This window comes from Lactuca serriola, chromosome 5 (genome assembly GCF_051521515.1).
Source record: "Lactuca serriola cultivar US96UC23 chromosome 5, Lser_US96UC23_V15, whole genome shotgun sequence".
NCBI lineage: Eukaryota > Viridiplantae > Streptophyta > Magnoliopsida > Asterales > Asteraceae > Lactuca > Lactuca serriola.
Window position 1 is genome coordinate 54,254,261 of NC_136412.1, and position 24,661 is coordinate 54,278,921.

At 36.9% G+C, this 24,661-nt stretch overlaps 1 non-coding gene across 1 annotated transcript; it reads left to right on the forward strand.

The window, feature by feature from the left end:
* The first annotated feature begins 24,324 nt into the window (after nt 1–24,324).
* LOC145056119 (small nucleolar RNA R71) lies at nt 24,325–24,431 on the forward strand. The gene has a single exon (XR_013685655.1). It is a non-coding gene; the product is annotated as a small nucleolar RNA R71 (small nucleolar RNA).
* The last annotated feature ends 230 nt before the right edge of the window (nt 24,432–24,661 follow it).

Genomic DNA, 24,661 nt, shown 5'->3' on the forward strand with positions numbered 1-24,661 from the left:
AGCCCTCCGGTTTTGTTTCGGGAGGATTTATTAATGTTGAAAGTACTAACATTTCTACTTCTCCTGCAGATCAATCCTTGAATCAGTCAAAGCACAAAGTTGAAGGATGTGTTTCTGAAAATAAAATCGAGTCCAAACCTGAAGTTTTCATTTTAAATAAATACAATTCTTTTTCAAATGTTTTAAGTGACAATATTTCTTGTGGTGTTTTTAATTCTTCTGATACAGTAGCTGTTACTTCTTATACAGTTTTGAGTTCTTCTAATATGTCTGATAAATTTTTGAACAATTTGGTTGTCAATTTGAATGTTTGTGATAAAAATGTTGAGACACCACTAGTTTCACAACCCTCAATGAGTATAGCACCCTCACTTGCCTCACAACCTAATAATGTTGCATGTTCCAGTGAGACAAGCAAGGGTGTTTGTAGGGAAAATGAATTTGATAAATGCAGCAGAAGTTCTAACAATCACAAGCAGATTTGTTTTAATTGTGGCACTAGTGGTCATATTGCTAGAAAATGTCTTAACTGAATGTTTGTGAGTCATAAATAGAAATTCCTCTAGAAGTCGCTCTCAAAATGATGATTGGGCAGATGAACGAAATAGAAAAGGGATATTTTTCACAGACATAAAAAGGTTTTTAATTACCATGTCCCGAGCAGTCTGCCAAAAAGGAGCATAGCCACGCCAAGGTCAAGCTCATCCCAAAGCAGTAGTGGATCTTCAACCAACTCTGGTAGAAGTCACACATGCTTTAAGTAGATTGTTAAGCATAAAATGACAAAGTTAACTAAGTTTTTCAGAAAACCTAATTATAAATGGAGGCCCAAACCTGCTCCCAATACATCATCTGTGTCCTCAGAGAAGTTTAAGTGCAATAAATCTGAAAAGGCATCGGGATCACCCTGGAAGATCATGACCTGGGTGCCCAAATCTAATTAAACCCGCACATTTTGCAGGGACAGTTGCAGGGAAATGTCGTCAGACCCTGGTTTGTCGACAATGGCTGTTCTCGGCATATGACGGGAGATATCAGTCAACTGCACAACATTCAATCATTTAATGGGCGGTATGTCTCTTTTGCGGGTGGAGATGGAGGGAAAATCACTCAAAGGGAACCGTGTCAAATGGAGTTCTAAGTTTCGAAAACGTGAATTTCGCTCCCGAGTTGAAACACAGTTTGTTAAGCATTTCTCAGATTTGTGACAAGGGCTATTCTACGCATTTCACTGACAAGGAATGCATGGTCTTAAAGACAGGCTTTGTCATCCCTGAAGAATGGATTCTCGTAAGATCAAAAAGGGATGGGAACGCCTATATTATTGATATGAATATCAATCTCCCAGAACAAGTTACTTGTCTATTCTCCAAGTTCTCCGAGCAAACTGCAATGCTGTGGCACCGAAGATTAGGTCATGCTAACGCCAAGAATCTAAACCGTCTTGCGAAAAAAGAGATGGTCCGTGGATTGCCCGTTAAGGACTTTATTACGTTTGAAAAATGTGTGTCGTGCACTCAAGGAAAGCACCATCTAAAGCCGCACTTGCCAAAAACAGGTTAACTCAATCAGTCAGGTTCTTCAATTACTTCACATGGATTTGTGTGGTCCAGTAAACGTGCTAAGTGTCAACAGAAGTTCTTACTGTTTAGTTGTGATTGATGATTTCTCTCGATTTACGTGGGTTTTCTTTCTATCCAACAAAGCGGGTGTCACTGAATTGATCAAGAAGTTCATTGTACTTGTTGAGAATCATACCAATCATAGGGTGAAGGCGCTTCGTACCGATAATGGAATAGAGTTCAAGAATTCCGTTCTCAACCACTTCTGCGCTGAAAAGGGTATCCTGCGTCAATTTAGTTCAACTCATACACCTCAACAAAATGGTGTTGCTGAAAGGCGGAACAGAACACTCAAAGACGCTGCAAGAACGATGCTGTGTGACTCAAAGCTGCCTGTTTTCTTTTGGGCGGAGGCGATAAACACTGCCTGTTATGTTCAGAATCGGGTGCTTATCAACAAAGCTCAAATGAAAACTCCGTATGAAATTTACTATGGACACAAGCCGTCAGTCAGTTACTTCCGAGTATTTGGCTGTCCTTGCACCCTTCTTCACCTAGATGCCAATTCGAAGTTTAATGCCAAAGCCGATGACTGCTATTTTGTAGGGTGTGCTGCTCGCACCGCTTATAGATTCTACAATAAGAAAACCAAAGAGATTGTGGAATCCTATGACGTGCGTTGGTTAGAAGAGAATGAGACAGACGCAAGAGTGGGCCCGGATTGGTTGTTTGATTATACGTCACTTTTCAAATCCTTAAACGTGTATTCAAATGATGTATCTAGAACTGGTTCGCATTGGAAGAGTATCTCTGAAGATGAAGACGAAGAAGTCGTGTACAAGCCTGTGTCCAAACCTTCTGATTCATCGAAAGGAAAATCTAAAGCTTCAGTTGAAGGAGAGTCCTCTGACTCGCACAAGGGAGGATCTTCTGCTGCATCTGAGGGGGAGCCTTCTTCAGCATCTGAGGGGGAGCCTTCTGCTGCAATTGAGGGGGAGTCTTCTGCAACATCTTCGGGAAAGTCCTCTGCTACTCCTCAAGGGGGGCCGTTCTTGGAACATGATAGTCCTCAATCAGTCCACACTGATTCTTCTGATGCTGAATCGACACCTTACATATCTTCAGAGAAAGAGTTCGTTCCAAATGATGCTTCCGCTGTCTCTTCAACCCTTATGGAATTACTCTTTCCTGACCTTATTGCAGATGAGTATATCGCAGAACCATCTAGTACTACTCAACCAGCAAATGAAGGAGGTCTCAACATTCACACTCTACCTGTTTCTCTCAATGACATCAGCCAAGAAATACCTTCTAGGGTTCAACAGGATCATCCAATCGAAAACATCATCGGCCAGCTAGATGATGGTGTTAAAACTAGAAGTCAGAGTGGAGACGTGAATACATGTCTGTATTCTTGCTTTATTTCTCAAAATGAGCCCAAGAATGTAGAAATGGATCTAAATGAACCTAGCTGGGTGGATGCAATGCATGAAGAATTACATCAATTTGAAAAACTCAGTGTTTGGAAATTGGTTGAGTTACCGAAGTGCAAGAAGTCTCTTGACACATGATGGGTCTATCGCAACAAACAGGACGATTCATGGGTTATTGTGCGAAACAAAGCCAGACTGGTAGTACGTGGGTTTCGACAAGTCGAGGGTCTTGACTATACTGAAGTTTATGCACCAGTAGCTCCCCTGGAGGCTATTTGTATCTTCCTAGCGTATGCTTCGTATATGAACTTTACTGTCTTTCAAATGGATGTCAAGACTGCCTTCTTGTATGGCAAGGTGAAGGAAGAAATCTACGTTGATCAACCTCCAGGTTTTGTCGACTCGAAGTGTCCTAATCGTGTCTAAAAGTTGGACAAAGCGTTATATGGGCTGCATCAAGCTCCTAGAGCATGGTATGCAACCCTAACAAAGCATCTGCTCGAACATGATTACACTCACGGCACTATCGATCAAACACTGTTCATAAAGCATGTCGACAAGGACCGGATACTCGTACAAATATACGTCGATGACATAATCTTTGGATCAACAAGCCAAAAGCTTTGCAAATAGTTCGAAAGTGTAATGAAGAAAAGATTTGAAATGAGTTCGTTGGGAGAAATGACCATGTTTTTGGGGCTTCAGGTTAAACAGAATTCAACCGGAATCCTGCTACATCAAGCCAAGTATGTGGAGGATATTCTTGAGAAGTTTGCACTTCACGATGCTAAATCTGCTTCTACACGGATGGCTGAACGACCTCTCCTGACTCCAGATCCTGAAGGCGAGTCTGTAGATTAAACTCTCTATCGATCGATGATCGGATCGCTGATGTATCTTACTGCAAGTCGACCTGACATTATGTTTGCAGTCTGTCAATGCGCTCGATATCAGGCTAATCCTAAACTCTCTCATCTTATTGTTGTTAAAAGAATTTTCGGTATATCAAAGGAAGCCCTAAATTGGGTCTTTGGTATCCGAAGAATTCTGAATTTAATCTTTATGCTTTTACTGACAGTAATTATGGAGGCTGTAAGTTTGACAGAAATCAACTTCAGGAGGATGTCAATACCTAGGTGACAGATTAGTTTCATGGCAATGCAAGAAATAGCACACTGTCTCGACTTCAACAGCAGAGGCGGAATACGTTGCTGCATCAGCTTGCTGCTCTCAAGTTATATGGATCCAACTGCAGCTGTTGGACTACGGTTTGAATTACTTCGAAACCCTATCTATTGTGATAATGAAGCGGCAATTCAAATAGCTAAAAACCCAGTCCAACACTCTAAAACCAAGCAAATCGACATTAAAATTCACTTTATCAGAGACTATTATGAACGATCTTTAATTCGAATCGAACAAGTCCACACTGATAACAATGTGGCCGACTTGTTCACAAAGCCATTTATCAAAGCTCGTTTCGATGTGCTTGTCAGATTTCTGAAAATCATACGTTTTGAGGATTAAGTTTTTTTCCTTTTCTTTTTCTTTTCTCAATTTATTTTTGGTGTTATTAGTTTACATTTTCATTTTTTTTGTTTTAGGATAGTTTAAAATTTGTGCATTATTTTGTTTCGTATTCTCACCCATGCACCAATTTAGGGAGAGAAATAAAAATCCAAAAACAACAACAAAAAAAAACAAAAATTATAAAAAATCCAAAAATAGTGTCATTTCTGTTCAGCATTTTAAAATTTATTGTTGACAACTTCGGTTGTAAGTACTGTGATGGGAAATGAAATTAACAAGTGATAAAGGGCAACCTGAATTGGCGTAACGTACCTAAGTTGAATCGTCTACGCTCTGTACTCAATGTGTTGGTAGGCACGAAAGATTTTAAATGGACTTGACTAGGAAAGTTGAACCTAATGAATTTAAAGGACTTGACGAACTTTGACCTACTTAGATCCGTTTAACCTGATGTCACGACGCTCGGATAGGTTGAGCAGGGAGATAAACATGAGAATCTACTTGTCACATTAATTGAACCCGTACTTGGAACCGTGGCTTAACTTTTCCTCGATGTGCGGATTTTGTCCTTAATTTCGGTTGGATGGGGCGACTGGTAAATTTCGATAAATTAGGTCTGTAGAATATCATTTTCTTTCTTTTCGTCTGTTAGCAATATGTTGTCTCCTTTGCGAGACTTCTAATCCGACCTGGTACACAACATATGCAATTCTATTTCTCTGCAGGATATATATATATATATATATATATATATATATATATATATATATATATATGTGTGTGTGTGTGTGTGTGTGTGTGTGTGTGTGAAATACTTCTCATCTGTTAGCCATATGTTGTCTCCTTTGCGCGACTTCTAATCCGACCTGGTACACAGCATATGCAACCTTCTTCTTCTCAACCCCTCTGAAGTAGTTAGCAATAGAATTTTGAATCTCTTTTCTCTCTGAATGGTTGTCTGCTCACCCGGTGTAAGGAGTACTCTGGAAGTTCTTGATGGCTGGGGCATATCAGGAAGTGGGAAACACGTTCCAGTACACTTAAAATTGAACTCATATAGATTGTCTATAGATCTCGCTGCTCAATTTAGGTGGACAACAATATCCCTGGTTGTCGTTAGATGAATGGACCTTAAGATATAGTATCTAAGAAATTAGGATCATATATAAATTTTAGGTTTTTAAGTTCACCTTGTCTTGTAAAATATAGTATATCCTAAATCTGTCATAATTTTTCGTGTTTAAGTGGACCACAATACCGACGATCGACCAGACAAAGATGTGAATATGAAAGGTACCGACAAGTGGATAAAGGCTGTCTAAAAACTTTGATCCCAAATCACTCTTAAAGTTAGATATCATTTTTATTTTTGTTAAATTTGTCAAAGTTTCGTCTAATTTAAATATTAGGGGAGAATTAAAAATTAAAAATAATAATAAAAAAAATCAGAAAAATTAAAAAATAAATAAATAAATAAATAAATAAAAATAAAAAAATCAAAGAAAAATAAAAAACTAAAAATCCAAAAATAGTGTTATTTCTGTTTTATTTCTTTTTCAAAAAATATGAAAAATCCAAAAATATTTTTGTTTCTATTTTAATTTGTGTGCTAAGTTTTCTTTTAGTTTTGTTTTTGTCTTGAATAGTGATTTCAGATATAGATAAGACTCATGGAGTTTGTCTTGAAGATTTCTGAGCCAAAGCCTCGTCCGTGAGCATCGAAGAATTCGCATTCGAAGGAGCAAGAAATGAAGATTATTCTTTCGACATTCAATCCTTCAACCCCAGAAGCAAGGTGAAGCTGCAACTGAAGATTATGTGACGGATTGCATTGAAGCCTCCTCAATCAGTCTGCTGCTATCGTTGTAGCTGCTGAAGTGATCCATAACATTTTTTCTCTCTGATGTTCTCTCTGAAGATTCTCAAGCTGAAAGCGTTCTATTTCAAGAATCAGTATCATCAAGCCTCCTCACCCAACGCGCGTTCAATGCCAAATTCTGAAAAAAAACCCAACTGCTCAAGATGAAGTCATTCATTGAAGATTCATCAAGTTCATCTTGAGGTCGTGAAGAATTTGAAGATTAATGCTGAAGCCAAGTTCCCAATGAAGATTATCAAGAAAGCAGCTACTTTTTAGGGGGAGCTTGTTGGGTCAATTAAGAAAAGAAAGCTATAAACCAAGGGGGAGATTGTTAGGTCAAAATATGGTTTATACTTTGATTTTCTGGGAAATTATATTTTTGTGTAATATTTTACATTTTCATTTTTTTTTTGTTTTAGGATAGTTTAAAATTTGTGCATTATTTTGTTTCGTATTCTCACACATGGATGATGATGGCAATTTTACGGTGAAGACAAAAGTACAGGGTCAAGAGATTGTCATTAATGAAGGCTTTATTCGTGAAGCGCTGCTAATTGATGATCAACCCAATTTCCCGACAGAGATTGGAATCGAAGATGTTCAAAGGGTTCTACGAAGAATGAGTTACGAGGGAACCTTTCCGCCGACGCTGAAAAAGTTGCTACACCCATACTGGAGGTTTTTGGGTCATGTTTTTGTGAGCTGCATCTCAGGAAGGAGGTCTGGGGCAGATGAGATCTCTCAGCGCACAACTGGTGCTCTGGTATCTCTTGCTGCTGGGTTTCGCTTTAATTTCTCAAAGTTCATCCTTGAGGAATTTGTTATCAACATTAGAGCTTCTACTCGGGATACTTTTCTGTTGTATCCCCGCTTCGTACAAGTGTTCATTAACATTCAGTTTCCAAACGTGAGGAAGACGGGAGAAACATTGGATATGAAGTCCTTGGGTCCCCACACGGTGGGACTCATCAAACAAAATCGGCAAGGCAAAGTCATATTTCGAGGACTATATTCTCTTGAAAAGTTTGGGAAATTTACTGAACTGGATGAAACTCCAGAGTCATATGAGTCGTCTGAGCAAATTTCCTTGGAACAGACATCTGCTGAAAAGTCAACGCCACAAACATTGTTATAGATGTGTTCGAAGATGAAGAAACCGAGAAAGAAGACTCTACAACTCCCAAAGTTCAAACTGTCTCAGAACATGAAAAAGAGTTGAGTGATGATCAAGTTGGTGGAGAGATGAGTATTGGTGAAGAGAGAAATGACTCTTTTGATGATCTAGATTTGACTGGTTTTGATCGCGATGATATTGAAGCCTCGTTGGCAAGCAGTGCCAATGTTGTGTCTCATGAAAATATTGACACAATTTTCCATAATGTCGATGATGTTGGTCTTCACACAACTGAGATAAGGAAATCGAGCGAGACGTTTGATACGCGAACTCCTACTTCAAAGCAAATGGTGTCGACTTCCATTCCTATGGAGATGGTTATGGGATGTTCCCCTCCTGTGTCCGTTACTCCTACTCCCAAACCGTTTGTGAGTGTGTTTTCTCCTGAAGCTGACCAACAACAATCTAAAAGAAGAAGACTTGATGCAAGACAATCTGAACTGATCACAAGTTTGGTTAGTGGTCTTCTTACCCCACCTTTCACTGCTACTACCACAAGGCTCACCACTACAAAGATGTTTCCTACTGGTCCGAGTTCAACATTTGATGTTGGTGGTTCCTCTGCACCGCCTGGTTTCTCAGTTCCTAGATACCGTCGAGATGTTGCTTCTGAAAGGTTGGCATTGTACATGGCTGAAGAACAACTTGTATCGCCAGATCTTCGAGGAAAGGGTGTTTCCATTGAAGAAGGTGGTGCTAGGGATGACAATCTTATTCTTGCTGGTCTGCAGAAAGTAATTTTGGTTCTTAGCCAGAAAAATATTGAACTTGATATTTAGGTGGCAGAGTTTCGTGCCGAGAATGTCGATCTTCGTATCCAAGTATCCAAGCTACAATCAGATATATCTAGTCTTGGCGGACAACTGGCTGAACTCAAGAAGGATAAGAAGGTGAAAATCAAGCAGATCTTCGGTTTACAAGATCACTTTAATCTGATGACTTCGAGTTATTTTGAGTTAAAGAAAAAACTTGAAGTTGATTTTGGTGAGAGATACCAGACGTCCGTTGAAGAACAAAGGATTAATCTTCACGTACAAGCTTTTCCAGTTGACCTACCAGTCGGTCAGTCTTCTAGTACTGCTGAACGTGTTGCTGTTGAACCTCCATTGGCTCCACACATGCAAGAACTTATTCGTAATAATCAAGAAGATGATGTTCAGAGAGGACAATTGTTGTTTAAACGGAATGTTAATCATAACACATTTCGGAGTGAACCCTTAATAACTGTTACTGATCTTGAAGTTGTTAGGTTCCGAGATACATTTGGAGATAGATCAGGACTGGCTGCCTGGGGATTTCATGATGCTCTCAGAATGTGGATTGTCATTCGTAAGAGCGGTAATTCAGAGTTGTATAAGGATATTCAAGCATTTAGGTCGTTCACGAGAATTGATCTAACGGAGTTTTCTCAAGCTCCGTTTATCAATCTTTTCAACGCTCCTCAGGTTACTCAGTTTAAACACTTTCTGGATGATCAAGTGAAGAAATGATTTCCATCGATGCCGACGGCAGAGTCAGTTATATTTGAACACCCATATGTCTTGGAACCGTCTACTGACAAGCCGTTGCAGGTAGTGATGTGGCCTGCAACGAAACAAGTCAATCAGTTTCCTGTACTTCAGGGCTAGCAAGATGGATCTCTCAATTCTTTGGAATGTTGGGTCTATGATGAAAATACATCAGGAGCGGTTATCAAACTTAAGAATGGGTGTATTCGTTTGTACGATCGCAGAGACTTGCTGCAATTCAGGAAATGGGATATTCATTATCTTAGCAACTTTCAAATTAAAGTTGTTGAAGATATTTATGAGGAAGGAGCCAAGGTGTACACAACGATGGTCGTGGAGATTCAAAGCAAGAGAATGTGGAATGGAGCGATGGTCCAGATGGACGTGATGATTGTCGACAAAGGAATGGGCTCGAGCTAGTCCAAACCAAGGGGGAGATTGAAAGACCCTGTCTAATGGTTTGGTCTAGGCATACTGGTTAGTGGTAGTGATTGTGTAGGAAAAACAAATTTTGTCTAGTTTACGGTTGTTATGTGTTTACGGCCGTAAACTCCCTACAGCCGTAAACTCCTTGCGGTTGTAAGTCATGGCTATAAATAGGGCGTTGTGTCAGACTTTAAAGGTTGTTGATGCCTTCGTATTTTCTCCAAGTTGTATATGACGTTTTATTGCTTTAAGGCGTATGCAAGCTTGGTTCGTTTTGTTATTTGCTTATTATTTCATCTTTGCTTCTGTTATTTGTCTTTGATCATTGGTAGATCCATTTTTCGGGCATCACAACAGCGGCTATAAGAGCTACGATTGCTAGTCGGGATCTTGGAGCCATACTTGAATAATAGTTTTAGACTTATCCAAGTGGGAGACTGTTGGATTAGGTGTCTAAGCCCATAACTATTATTGGTATGTATTCGACCCGAGAGTAGCATGATCCATTTGGGTTGCATATCATCACGACAATTTGTTAGGATGGACTATTGAGAGAAGGTTAGTGGTCGAAAGAGACTAACTAAATTTATGGGGACTAATTATGATAATTAGTTATTTTTATTTATATGTGGTGGGCTTATGATCCATGGTGGAGCAAGTTTATGTATGGATACATAAAGAGTTGCGCCACATGAACCATGGATCATAAAACCCATGGGTATGGATTTGGGTTATATCCATGACCCTAGAAATCCCACATATAAATATATACTTCATTGCCCAAAATCGCCAGTTGTATCTTTTTAGAGTTCATGGTGTCTTTTGTGTGCATGGAATTCTCTCTCAAGTTCATCCTTTGTCCATGGTGTGTTGTGATTCCATTTGAGGCTTCCACGCTATTGCAGCTAAGCTCTTTAGGCCAAGTACACCAAGAATTCAAGCTCCATCAAAAGGTATGTCATGCTAACTAGTATATTATATTTTTATGTTAAATGCATGCTAGTTGTAAGATTAATACCTTGGAAACCATTTGCATGTATAATTAGTGAAAACATAGATCCAAGGTATTTAGGGTTGTATGTGCACCATAGGATGTTGTAGTATACCAAAACCCAACATCATCAACATATACACAAGATTCATTTTCACTTCTAAAGAAGCAAAACTCTTTGACTTTCTCATCAAAGCAAATATTCCATCTACGAGAAGCTTGTTTCAATCTATAGATTAATTTATCAAGCTTACACACTCTATTGGGGTACTTTGCAGCCACAAACCCTCTGTTGACTCATGTAAACATTTGCAACCAACTTCCAATTGAGGAAAGCGGTTTTGACATCCCTCTGCTAGATTTCATAGTCATGAAACGCAGCTATGCACTAAGAGAAAAATAGTCTTTTACAACACGCAATGTGTGTCATAAAACGCTCAGAGAACGCACAAATGTGTATCAAGGAACGCCATGTCATAACGAAAGACGAAACGCAAATGGGTGTCATGTATTTACAACACGCATTTACGGCGTGCTCTTACGACATACAATATGTGTCAAGGAAGGCCCTGTGATAAAGAAGACGACACACATTTACATGTCGTAACCTTACGACACACATTTACGACTCGCATTGCGTATCATTAAAACCCCTGTCATAAATAAAGACGACACACATTTTTGCATGTCATAAAGTTAAATGTTTTAAAAATTATATATTTTAATAGATATAGTAATATTCAAATTAAATAACATATTAAAAATCTCATAATACAAAATAAAATATTATAAATAACAAATGTAATTCATTTCACTAATATGTCAAATACAAATAATTATTACAATAGTGAGTAAATCTAATAAAAAATGAACGCAAGAGAAGTAGAATTTATATACAATTGCATTATCTAACTTACTATATGTCAATAACTCTCTGTGTGTTTGCATTTGCTTGAGTCTCGTTTCGTCCAAAGCTTTTAGCCATGCCAAAGTATGATATCTTAGGGTTCGTGACCAAATCAAGTAAAACATTGCTAGCTTAAATTCATCATGTCCTTGGTGTGAAGTCTTAGATAGACGCTTAACTGCAATCTCCAATCCTTTTAGCAAACCCTAGAGATCATTATTGTCTATGTAGCAGGATCAACCTGCCAAAATAATACACCAAATTAATCAGAAGTTGAAATGCTACCTACAGGAAAATCCAAAAACACATGATAAGCATAACAATCAGTCCATGGACTTACTGTGGATCCATAGTCACCATCACGCACTTTGTTTTCCCATTGATTTAAACTGTCCTTGAGATCAATAATTCCATACATTTCTTATTCAGTGTATGAGCTTGCTTATTCAACTGCTCTGGTCGACTCAATTCCTGAGTGACCAAACAAAACATGCATTGGTGTTGGCGCATAATAAGCATTTATGGAATGAAAAGTAGTATATAATGGTCTTGTTATAATGTTGGATATTTTAATTCAAGAATAAAGCATGGTTGCATACTTCATCTAAAAACCGGTTTGTTGCATGAAATGGGTGAATTTTTCATAAATGTGTATGTAATGATTTAATCCTTTGAGATATGGAAAACTGAAATGGTGAAAGATGCTTACATTTTTCAAGAACCGGCATGCTATAGAGATCTACAAACTTTTCGTCATGCTTTATCCACTAGGTGCATTAGCACCACCAAATGTTGGCATCATTGCAGTCAGACCTATAAGAGTGTTTAGTATATATGTTATTATTTATAAAACCAAGGGCAAAAAAGGAAAAGAGTATAATCTTTTTTCCTACATGGAAGATGCAGATGCGACTCAGAAGTCATCAAAAGCACTATTATCCATTGTTCTTAGTATCCTAAACCCATGCTGATTTGGTAAAAGTTATGAGCCATTATTATTAATAAATTAAGGAATTAGAATTTAAAGGAATTGTAAAATATAAACACACAACGGAATGGAATCTCATAGTCCACTCTTGAACCAATATTGTAATATATCCATGCCTTTATGTTGCCATCGGTTGCTGTTGAGAAAATAAACTGGTAGAAAGAGAAAATAAGGTTAAAAGTGGAAGAGTTTTGGAAAAAGTTGAGAGGCTGATTTGAGAGATTTTGGTTATACCTGAATGTTTTCCTTAAAATATGGACATACAGAATATACATGTTCTTCATGACCCTCGAATGTATACTATTTAGCCCTTGTTCCTGCATCCCACGCCTGTAAAAAAAACTTCATCTTATATGCATTAGAGTTCAAAAATGGGTATTTGGGTCATTTTTAATAATAAGGAAATGTTAGGAACTGAATTCCATGGGATTGAATTCCAATTCAAGCCAAATCCAATGGGAAAAAAAGTAATCTGAAAGATAAAAACCTTTATCAATATGTCATCTCCAGAAGTTACAATGCAGAGTTGCTTGTTTGGATAGGAGAATGCTAGATCATTAACATTGTCACTGTGAGCCTCAATCTTTGTAACCAAATCCATTAAACTTGTGATGATGACATTAATCATAAACACAAAACATAAAAAAGTGCATTATCACCACCTGTATAAGAAAAAATGTTATAGTTAAAAAATAAATTAAAATATGTTGTTATTTCTTGCATTTATCCCTTTAATTAATAATGCACCACGAGATTTAAAAATAGCATGCCTCTCTAAAGTGAAACTCACAAGCATGATCCCAAAGATCTTTCTTCATGATCCGACTCTAATAAAGAACATAAGCTGAGAGAGAACAAATGTTGTTAATATAATTTTTATAAAAAATAAAATAAAAGGGTTTATGTTATATACCCAGATTTGAACCTGAGACCACACTTACTGATGCTTACCTTTTTACTGCTATGGCAATATATATTAAAGAGTCTTACCCGTTTTCCATCGTGAATGGATAAGGTGTAAGCAGACAACCTTGACAACCCCTCACCTAGGGAAAAACGAGGTATTTGAGCTTGATCAGCCCATAGCTCTTTAATAAATAAGCAAGGTAGAGGGTAATTAGGTCTTTTACATAAACCGATGATCCTACCGATGATGACTATTATGTGACATGATTCAAACAATTTATATGAGATCCAATGTGCATGCTAATGATTCTTATTTTAAAAGATTCGAAATCAATGATCTTTAGCTTAACAGTGCAAAAGGGTCATCATCTTTATCCATGTGACAATCATGTCCTACATACTACTTTGCAATTTCCGAATATACCCTCCATAGTTTGTTATAAACTTGCCATTACTTTGCTCTTCATAACTTACTAACGAAAACAAGCTACAAATTAATAATTACCAACAAGGGAAGGATACACGCAATAATCTTATACTAAGCACTACAAACGTTATTCGCAGCAACACCACTTCTGAAAAAGAAAATCTTGATGAATACCACAATTTATGGGGTTCGTACATAAACAATATCAAACACAATAAACTTATCATACGTTCAAAAAAGTTAAATAATTCAGTAATTTAAGAAACAAAAAAGAAAAAAGTAGAAGTAAGTTAGAATAAGTGTGTCGACGTTTTTAGACCAAATGGTATCACTGGAAGCAACTCTACGCCATCTATGAGAAACAACAAGCGATGAAAGCCACATTGTATGCGTCGAGAAAGCTCAATATCATCAACATGATATCACCACCACATACAACCAAATAACCCTGTGAGTTACAACCATTTTTCTTCACTCGGCGGTTTCCCTTGTTTCTCCGACGAAAAATCTCCATCGGGACCGCTCTGTCAGTGTCCGATTTCTCATCTTTGTCTTCGTCTGCAAAGGGTTCATACCCATCTTTCACAATGCTTTGTTTCCTATTTTTCCTCATGGTCTGAACTTTTGAGAGACGACATCTTAGACCCTCTCTTTCCGTGTCCGATTTCTCGTCTTAATCTTTGTCTTCCAGAAAAACAGAGAGGGAGAGGAAGAGGGAGAAGGAGAGGGAGAAGGAGAAGGAGAGAGATTTTGTTACAATAAGATATACAAAATTAATTGCTGGAAAATGGGAGATTTTGTTACCATATATTGAGTCGACGTACCCAACGCACAAACGTTGTTCAAGTCGGCATTCCCAAACTTTAATCGATGTTCCCAAAATTCAATCGATGATCTAAATCGTCAGTCTTATATTACAGATACGCGAATAAAGGTAAGGTTGGTTCAATTTTGAAATCGTTGGATCTTCTAATCCAAGACATGTTCCCCAAGCGTTCGGTATGAAATCGTATCCCATATCCAGTACGTGTTCTTACTATGGTTCAACATAAACCTAGAATAACATAAAGTTTAAATTAAAGCTATAAGTTAGAGATTTCACACTTACGATAACGATTAGGGAAATAAAGACATATAAGAGGGAGAAAATGGTGGAGAAAATAGAATATTCGCCACCTTTGATCTCTATATGGCTGGTGCTGAGCTCCAAAAATACGAAATGGAGAAATATTGAAAGCCACACAGTGCTATTAGGGTTTCATGGGTAGAGGATTTTACATCATACCGAAGGAGAAGGAGGGGACACAACAGGCGGGGTTTTTAATTTTTTGGATTTCATTTCCCCTAGCTATTAAAAAATGAAGAATGCGGGTTCATAGAGTAAAATTATAAAACAACACGATAACACGACATGCTTTTTAGGATAGGTTCCCTCCGTGTTTTTAATTTTTTTTGTTGGACACTAATTTTAGGGCACGCACAAATGCGTGTCCTTTATCCTTCAAATTTTACAAAACTGACACTATTTTTTATGGCATGCACAAACGCGTGTCCTCGATCAGTGTGTGTCATTGTTTATGTGTTATTAAAGGGTTGTTTTCTAGTAGTGATGGCAAGCATCACCCTAATAGATTTAATCTTAGCTATTGGTGAGAAGGTCTCATCATCGTCAACCCCTAGGGTTTGAGTAAAGCCCTTCGCAACCAGTCGAGCTTTGAAAGTGTGCACTTTTCCATCTATATCGATCTTCTTCTTGAAGATCCATTTGCACCCAACTGTCTTACGACTTGGTACATTGTCAACCAAATTCCAAACTTGCTTGTCATAAATGGACTTGATCTCGTTGTCCATTGCCTCTTTCCACTAGGCAGCCTTAGGGCCTGCCATTGGTTCCTTGTAGTTAGAAGTTTCATCCAAATTTACCAGCATACTATCACTGATAAACCTATCACCATCTGCAGTAATATGGAAACCATAAAACTCAGGTGGAAATCTAACTAATTGGAATGCTTAAGAGGTAATGACTCGTCAATTGGTACAACTAGAATTTCTTCCTCATGTTGAGCGCTAGCATTTTCAGAAGTTCCTTAATCATTTGACTCTCGAATTTCTTCAAGAGTATATGTAATCCCACTGTCCTCTTTGCATATTAGCTCTCTGTCGCAAAAGACTCCCCTTCGTGCTATGAAGATCGTGTTCTTACTAGGTCTGTAGAACAAATATCTAAAGGACTTCTGTGGGTAGCCGATGAAAATATATTTCTCACTTTGAGGTTAAAGATTTTTGTGAGTCTCTCGTCTAATAAAAGATTAAAAGCCCCAAACCTAGAGATGTGCTAACGAGGGAGCTTTCCTTGTCCACATCTCGTGAGGTGTTTTAGCAACCTTCTTTGTTGGGACGAGATTAACAACATGGGTAGCAGTCTCTAAGGCATACCCCCAAAAAGAGATTGGAAGTAAAGCTCGACTAATTTTTAGGTTGTCAAACCCAAAAAATGATAAGGGTACAATATACTCCGAAAGAACACTATTATATTGCACTAATATGTAATACAAGGCAAGCAGGGTCGAACCAAAGAGACACGAGACAATCAGTCTATACCTCTTTGCGCAAGGTACCTTGGTCACGAAAAATAAAAAGGGGGGGGGGGGTTGTAAACTATAATTCAAATAAAATATTGAAGAAACAAGGAACATGTTAACTAATTGAAATAAATTCAGAATTTAAGAAACACTCCAACTCTATGTATAATGACTTAGCAATGTGATTCCAAGATGACATGATATTTGTTAAATTCTACCTAAATTGGCACTTGAAAGTGTTAAGAAGCTCTAACATTTTCCACTCACCACATTAGTTAACCAAAATAAGCTCTTTGATTAACCCTAACCTCACTAACCTTATCTAAACAAGCTCTTAGAGTTATATTAAAAGATTTCATTAAACTTTATGTCAATGTTCCCAAAAACATTCAATACTCCTCACAAGCTTGGGAACGTAACAATGTGTGAAGATTATGTACACTATATTATTCAAAAGAACTCAATTTAGTGCTTCTTACTTTCTCTTTTTCACAAAACAGTTACAGATTTTGCAAAATAGATAACTTGAATGATCTAACCCTAATTCAAAGGGCCAATAAGAACTCAAATGAAAATCAAACATTCGATTGAAACGAAATGAAATTCACTAGATAGAAATTAGAAACAAACATCAAATCACATGATTGGCATCACAACTAAAAGTCAAGACATAAAAATGGAGAAACTAGGGTTCTAGCTGTTGTATTAATGTCAAAGTCGATAACTATAATTGGTAAGACTTAACCCGACCCGATATGGTCCATTTGGGTTACATGGCATCATGCACCTAGATAGACTAAAAGAGAGAAATAAGACACTTATGGTTATTAATATATTATAAGTTCTAGTATATTAATAATAAGAATAATAGTATTTAATTAGTATTGATCAAGAATTAATCTAGGATTAATTAAGTGATCAAAAGAAGACTAATTAAATATATGGGTTGATTGTGCAAATCATCCATAACTTATAGAGTGGGCCAAAGCTCCATGGATAATCAAGTTGGGTTAAACCCATATGATGCTCCATGGATGCTCCATGGAGGTTACATAACCCATGGGTCATGGAAATGACAGGTCATGACAATTAGGGTTTACATGGTGTAACCCTAATTGTAACACACTATATAAGCATCATATTATTCACCAAAATTGGCCACTAGAGATAGTAAGAAAGGGCTAGCCGATTTCATGAAGTGTAGAATTGTCTCAAGTTATTCCAAGTGTATTTGGTATTGTGTGAACCATTTGAGGTGTCACACTTGAGGCACTTGGCACTCAAGCTTCATGAAGACTTTCTACATGAAAAAGGTATGTATTCTATCTTGTTATATTCATTGTTTTGTATGCTAGATTAGGATAATACCTTGGATGTTCATATTTGTATGTATAATAGAGAAAAAATAGATCCAAGGTATTTAGGGTTGCATGTACACTTAGGAGTATTAGAATGCTCAAAACCCAACAGTGGTATCAAAGACTAGGCTTGTTTTCTTGTTATACTTGCAATAGAAGCTGAAAAATCGAGTTTTGATGCTGTCTGCCCAGCAGACTCGCTGAGTCCATGAATGGACTCGCCGAGTCCAAGGCAAAATGCATCCAACTCGCCGAGTTGGTTCGTGCACTCGACGAGTTGGACCTCCAGACAACATAAATTCAACTTTTTTGGCTGGAATTGGACTAGGAACATTACCCTAAGATGTTTTTGAACTTATAAACTTGTTTTTGATGTGGTAATGTTCATGCTAATCCAATTTCAAAGATAATTGTCAATAGATTCATGTTTTGTATTAGTTTAAGGTTTAGACTAATTACATGAAAAAGTTTGATTTGAATTATCTTGTTCTTATGAGTTGCTTAGATTAATAGAAAAGCTGAGTGAAATAGTTGTTTTCAATCCAAATTAATCTAAGAGTTGATTCTAAAATGTGTTTTTGTAACTTGTCCTCAAGTTATATGAAAACTCACATTTAAGTTTCATAAAACTCATAAAAGTTGGCAAAGGTTACAAAATGAAGAGTCTAGTTCTAATTAAGTGGTTTTATGACTCCATAACTTGTCCTCAAGTTATGGAGGACCAAGAGTCTCCTCATTAAATAAAAAAAAAGTGTAACCTTAATTAATTTCATAAATTATAAAATAAAGAAAAGTTAATTCTTTTATTAGTTTAAAGTCTTCCATAACTTGTCCTCAAGTTATGGAACTTGAAGAGTTTTTGGATTAAAACTACTTTAAACACATAAGTTATGGAATTAAATAGTTTTCAATAGTTTCAAAACTTTCCCTCAAGTTTTGGAATTTGTAAAGCTTTCACTTATGAATACTTTAATTCCAAGTTAGACCTTAGAATTTTGAAAGTTAAAATTCAACCCTTATACTTTATAATATTATAAGTTAATAATATATATATATATATATATATATATATATATATATATATATATATATATATATATATAAGAGTAAAGTCAGTCTTACCGTTAGTAGGCCTCATTCACGAAGCTGGTCTATAAGGGGGGTATAAGGTTACTGCCTATAAAATGGCAGTTTAATGGGTGTCCACTCTCACCCACCGCTTCCTTGACTGGTGGAGGGTCGTTAGCCGAATGGGTTTGACAGGACTATAATTCTCCCTTCATTAAAAGTATTAATGATAAATACAAAGTAAGTAAACTCTTAATAATACCCAATCTTAGTTACTTAGGAAAATGTGAATAAGGTGCTAATCCTTGAAATTACACTTTGCACTTTGTTTAAGTCGGTTAGTGGAGCGTGTGTGGTTAACCAGCGCACTAACTCGTATTTAACAAGATAGGCAAAGGGTAACTTAATGTTTATCATAGTATCGATGGAGCGTGTGTGGTTAACCGGCACATCGATTGAGGGGTAAACACTTAAGGGTACCAAGTAATTTTCATGGTTACTTCACACCTTGTTTTGTGATCCTCGGCATCCCAGTCACAAAACTTGAAGGGCACACTCGAGATTGAAACATGCCATTGAACAGTTCAATGAATCTCAAAGATCTAGGAGTTTCAAAATCCAATTAAAACCTAATAATACATTTCGTTTATCTGTGTCGAAATTGGTGAACCGTCATTCACCTACCTTCAAATATTTTATAGCTTGGATTACGGCATACCTCTTCCAAGTTATTAAAAATTTTGTGTTGGGTCCTAGCCTTAATATTTCATATTGGGTGTCATATTAAGGACTTTAGATCAACTATCTTGAATATCTCCCAAAAGATGTCTAGTTTAGACATTTATGATCTTCCCAAATCTCATGAAACAAGCTTTCCTAAATGAAGATGATGTCCCTTGGAAATCATACTTCTTTCACCTCCTCCAATTATTCTCCCTAACCCACAAGTTCTTGAAAAGATTAAGGTCACTCAAGCCCTATTGGCAAGCAAAGGTCTATGTGTGATCACATCTTGGAGATGTAGTCACATATTGACAAGCCGGGAGAGTTGGGTGTCAATGTCTTGAGAAAGTTGGTGGCTCAACTACTTTCTAAGTCTCATAGTGAGTTCCTTTGCGACTCCTATGAAACAGACTAAGACAAGACCCTTAATGATCTTATCCATTTACTAAGATCAACTTCCTAAAACTTTATGGACATTGAAAATGATGACATTGAATATCTAGTAAAGCTCTCTCTTCCCAATGGAAAGGGATCGTCCATAGTCAACTCGGTTGACCAAATGGTAAAGAGAGTGGCTAAGTATGAGATAGTCTCATTATCAAGGGTCCATTGCCAAAGGAAAGGGCATTAATTGCGAAGCTGCTAAATTTACCTAAGGATGTTAAAGTCAAAAAGTTTGACTCTACTTCAGGTAAAGTCCACTGTCTAACTCTGCTAAGTTTCTATTCTGAGATTTCTGGTACATGATGTGAGTAGGTCACATGGTGATGTTTTAAGAATCAAAGAAAAGTGAAGAAACTTAAAGAAAGAATATGTTGAGTCTGATTGCGTAGATGGATCTCTATCGCATAGTTTGAAGATTGGATTCTTGAGCTACTTCTTAGGAGTTATGAGATATTGCTTAGGAATAGATAACAACTAGTTTTCATATGGATTGTAAGGATAAGTTTTTCCACAAAGTTTTTAAAATAAAAGGAAAAAATGATGATTTTATTTATTTTAAAATATCCTTACAATAGCATCTGAGGAAAAATTGTTGCTTATATGATTCCAATAATAGAAAGAGTACAATATGAAATTGATTCTTTCATTTGTGGTAATGTCTAAATTTACCAAATAAGGAAAGATTCTCATCACCCAAGTTTCAATTGGACAGGAACTTGGAATCATGCAAGTTGTATAGCATGATGAATGAGAACTTTCAAGTCTTGGAAAATTAAGACTAATTACTTGCTCACATGTATATGTGAGTAAAGTGATAGACTAAGGAATCGAGTACACATTCTTGTGCACTGGTCAAGTCCACCACAAAAGATCGATAAGATTATTCGTCATAATTTACTTAAGTTCAGTAAATATGATTATACTTATAAGCTTAAGTGTAACTCTGAGACATTGGAAAAGGTTACTATGTAAGGTTGAGCGAATAAGAAGAATCAACTTAGGCAGAAAGATAAAAGTTTCTCAAATCTGAAAAGATGGGAGAGTACTTTAGTATCAGTTTTGTGATCATGTTAATGATTAAGAAACCATAGCACGATTACTTCTCTAAGGAAATCTAAGTGCATTCTTATGACTATGAAGAGGAACTTGAATTGTTGAAATGGCTAAATCAAGAAGATGAATCATACTTCGTTCCAATACAAGTCTTAGAGTCATACTCCAAGATTGTAATTTGAGTGACATGTCTTAAAGAAGGTTTAAAACACTTGTCAAATGTAAGAGTAAAAGTTTTCTACTCTTGTACATTTGAAATTGGTAAGTTGTGATGGTTTGGATCAAACAAAGACCAACTTAGGCCAATTGTGTGAAGTGTTTGTCTTGATTAGGATCCACACTATCTCTTGAATATCTGACAAGAAAGTCTTATATGTCAAGAGGACAGTGGGAGTCTTAAAGGTCTTGAAAGTCTCAAGAACTAATCAAGAATAAAACCTGAAGTTCTTCACTAGCACACATCTTGAGGTTTATAACCTATCGTGTTGACATATTATGTGCCCATTCCAGTTAAAGTTGGCTTTGCATATGAGCTCTTAGAGTTCTCAATTTTGTTGCACAACAACTTGGAAGCAATGGCAGGCCCTTGAGCTGCCAAGTGGCAAGAAATTAAGATTGAGTTCAGTCCATATGAGTTTGGATTTGTCATTATCCTTGTCTTGTGATTAAATCCCCTGCATGCAAGAAGTGGTTTGTGAAAACAAAATCTTTCGGGACCTGTCAGACTATTTCCTTTGTTTTCTTTGCACCATTAACCAAAAGTAAAACAAGAAGTGACCAAACTAGTCAAGAACATAAAGAGCTCGGTCTTCCACTTAACCACCACGACACACCTTGCTATACTACACCTCATAGATTGAGTTGGAGAAATCAACAAAGTAGTAGACTAAACAAGTCAAGAATTCCCTAATAGCTTGCAATCTCGAAACCCATGCAAAAAATCAAAGCAAACAATGTGTATGATCACGAATTCCTGCACAGAAGAACAAAAACCTTCCCGACAAGTGACATAATATCAACGAAAATAAAATAAAAATAAAAATAAAAATAAAAAAATAAAAACAAATAACGAATAATCAAATAAACTAAATTAATTGAAAATCGTTCCCCGGCAACGGCGCCAAAAACTTGATGTGAATATTTAATGCATTATATTTTATTTATAAGTCCTAATTTATCGCAACTAAACCACACCTTACAGGCAGTGAACCCGATCGAGTATAGTATAACTTTGATAAGCAAGGGTGTCGAACACAAGGGGAACGGTAGTGAATTAATTTGAAATATTTGATTATAGGTTACAAAACATACGAAAGGAATAATACATGTGTAATTAAATCTCAAACGAATTACTAAATAGCAAATCTCGATAAACTGGCAGGGAGACAAATCTCTTTAGGTACTTTAGTTTAGACAAATTACACCTTAAAATCATAGACAATTGCACACACAGATTTATTTATTCATGTTCACCGATTTCTAAAATGATTAGGTTCATGTTCATTATTACTAATCCTTTAGCAAACAAGTCAATTCAAGTAGTGATCAATTGATTAAACTAACATGTTTCCTAGTGTTCAGTTCGTATCAAGCAAGACTTGTAATAATAGTTAATCGAATTGGTTAATTCAATTAGCTAATATGTGGATGGTTTTCACATATGCTCACACATTAATTTACTTATTTCCTAGTTAACCCTAGTTTTATGTTCACTATTCCTAGTCATATAATCTTGATGGTCATCAAATCATAACTGGCAAGCAATCAAGCAGAAGTTCATACAACTCGATATACTTAATAATTAAAAGAAAATAATTGTCATTAACACATGAGGATCTTTTAACAAGCTTAAAAAGATAAATTAAACACAAATAAAACAATCCAATATAGCAATTAATCCACAAATCAAGGTTTTATCTAAACGTAAACTCTAAGCAAATGGTTTTGATACCAAAATCAGAAAGTAAAAACATAGTAGTATCATAGTGGAATGCTAAACATGGTCACGATAACAAACCACATGATTACCGACACGAATCCGCTCTCTAATCCTTTATATCTTTGCTCCTATAAGCTTAACGGCCTTCCGGCCGCCTTCTAGACCCTCAAAACGGCAACTATGAAGTTTTCTTGTTGCAGAAGTCGAAGTGGAATATCATAGATTATGAAAATGGTGGAATGATATGGGGTATTTATATTTGATGGAGATGGAATTTATATGGAATATTAGAGTTGGATTGGAATAAGGAAACTAATGGTGTCTTAGGGATTAAGCAAATAAAAATAAGATAACTGGTGCTTGGGGAATAAGTAACTTGGAGGGAATTTCCGTCTAGCTTTTATGCTTCATCTTCAAGTCCGATTTTGGATAAGATAAGTGTTGAATTAGCCAAAAGTCCCTCTCACATAAGTCATAGGAAATTTCGTCTAGTTCTTTGAACATCTTGAATCTCGTCAATTGGTCTTATGAGTCATTAGATATACCCGAAACACTGAAGAGGGGTCAATCTGCCAGCAATATCCTTTTTGCATCTTTTCAGTTCCATTCTCTTCCATTTGCATTCCAGCTCCCATTTTTACTGTAATTGAATATTTCAAAGCATATTAAGTATCTTTTTTAGCTCTTCATCATTGGAAGTCACTGCAGCCACATTCTCCATTCTCGGATTGTTTTCGGTGTTACTTGGAAGTTGACCTGGTCTTCTTTCGTTCACTTGATGTGCAAGTTGTCCCAGCTATTTCTCAATGTTGAGAATGGATGCCTGCTGATTCCTTAGCATATTTCTGGTCTCGTGTATTGCAGCATCGTGATCATTGTGTCTCTTTTAGGACGCCGCTATGAATCTAGTGAACAATTCTTCTAAATCGGCTTTCTTTTCCATTACCGATTCTTCCTTTTGATAAAATCCCCTCTCCTTCTGCTTGTATTTATCCTCCTTAGCCTTCTTGTATTCTTTGTATGGGAGCCATTCCTTCTTCGGTTTCCGCCAATTCTCGTCGTATCGATCGCCACTTGAGTAGAACACTTGAGCTTTCTTATTTGCATTTTCATCCAAATCACAATCTTTTATGAGATGGCGCCCTCTACAATTCTCACATCCAACTCGAATAGCATGGATTGTTTGATCCATTTTTGTCATCCTTCTATATAGACTATCGAGCTTAGTTATTACCGTCGCCATGCTATCGTTTGCCGAGTTCACTACCCCCTACTTACTTCGTTTCTTGGATTGCGGTATTCTCTAGAATGCTTAGACAATTCTTCAATTAATTCCATGATTACCGTGGGTGCCTTCTTCGTGAGCGGGCCTTGTGAATCGAGCAATTGCCTTGTGGTGACATTGACTCCATCATAAAAGATGGAGACCTCTTGTTGGCTATTGAGGTCATGGTGTGGGCAATTTCTAAGCAAGCTCTTGTACCTTTCCCAAGCTTCATAAAGAGATTCTCCGGGTTGTTGCTCGAAGTTGGCAATGGCTTTCTTCAACTTAGCAATTTTGGAAGGTGGGCAAAAGTGGTCTATGAATTCTTCTTTCATCTTGGCCCATGTGGTGACCGATCCGGGAGGAAGTGACTTGAGCCAATCCTTTGAAGCACCCTTCAACGTGACTGGAAGCATGCGAAGAAGCTGTGTCTCGCGTGGAACATTCGGTACATTGAAGTAGTCAGCCACATCATTTACTTCATCCAAGTTCTTGTAGGCGTCTTTGTGGTCCTTCC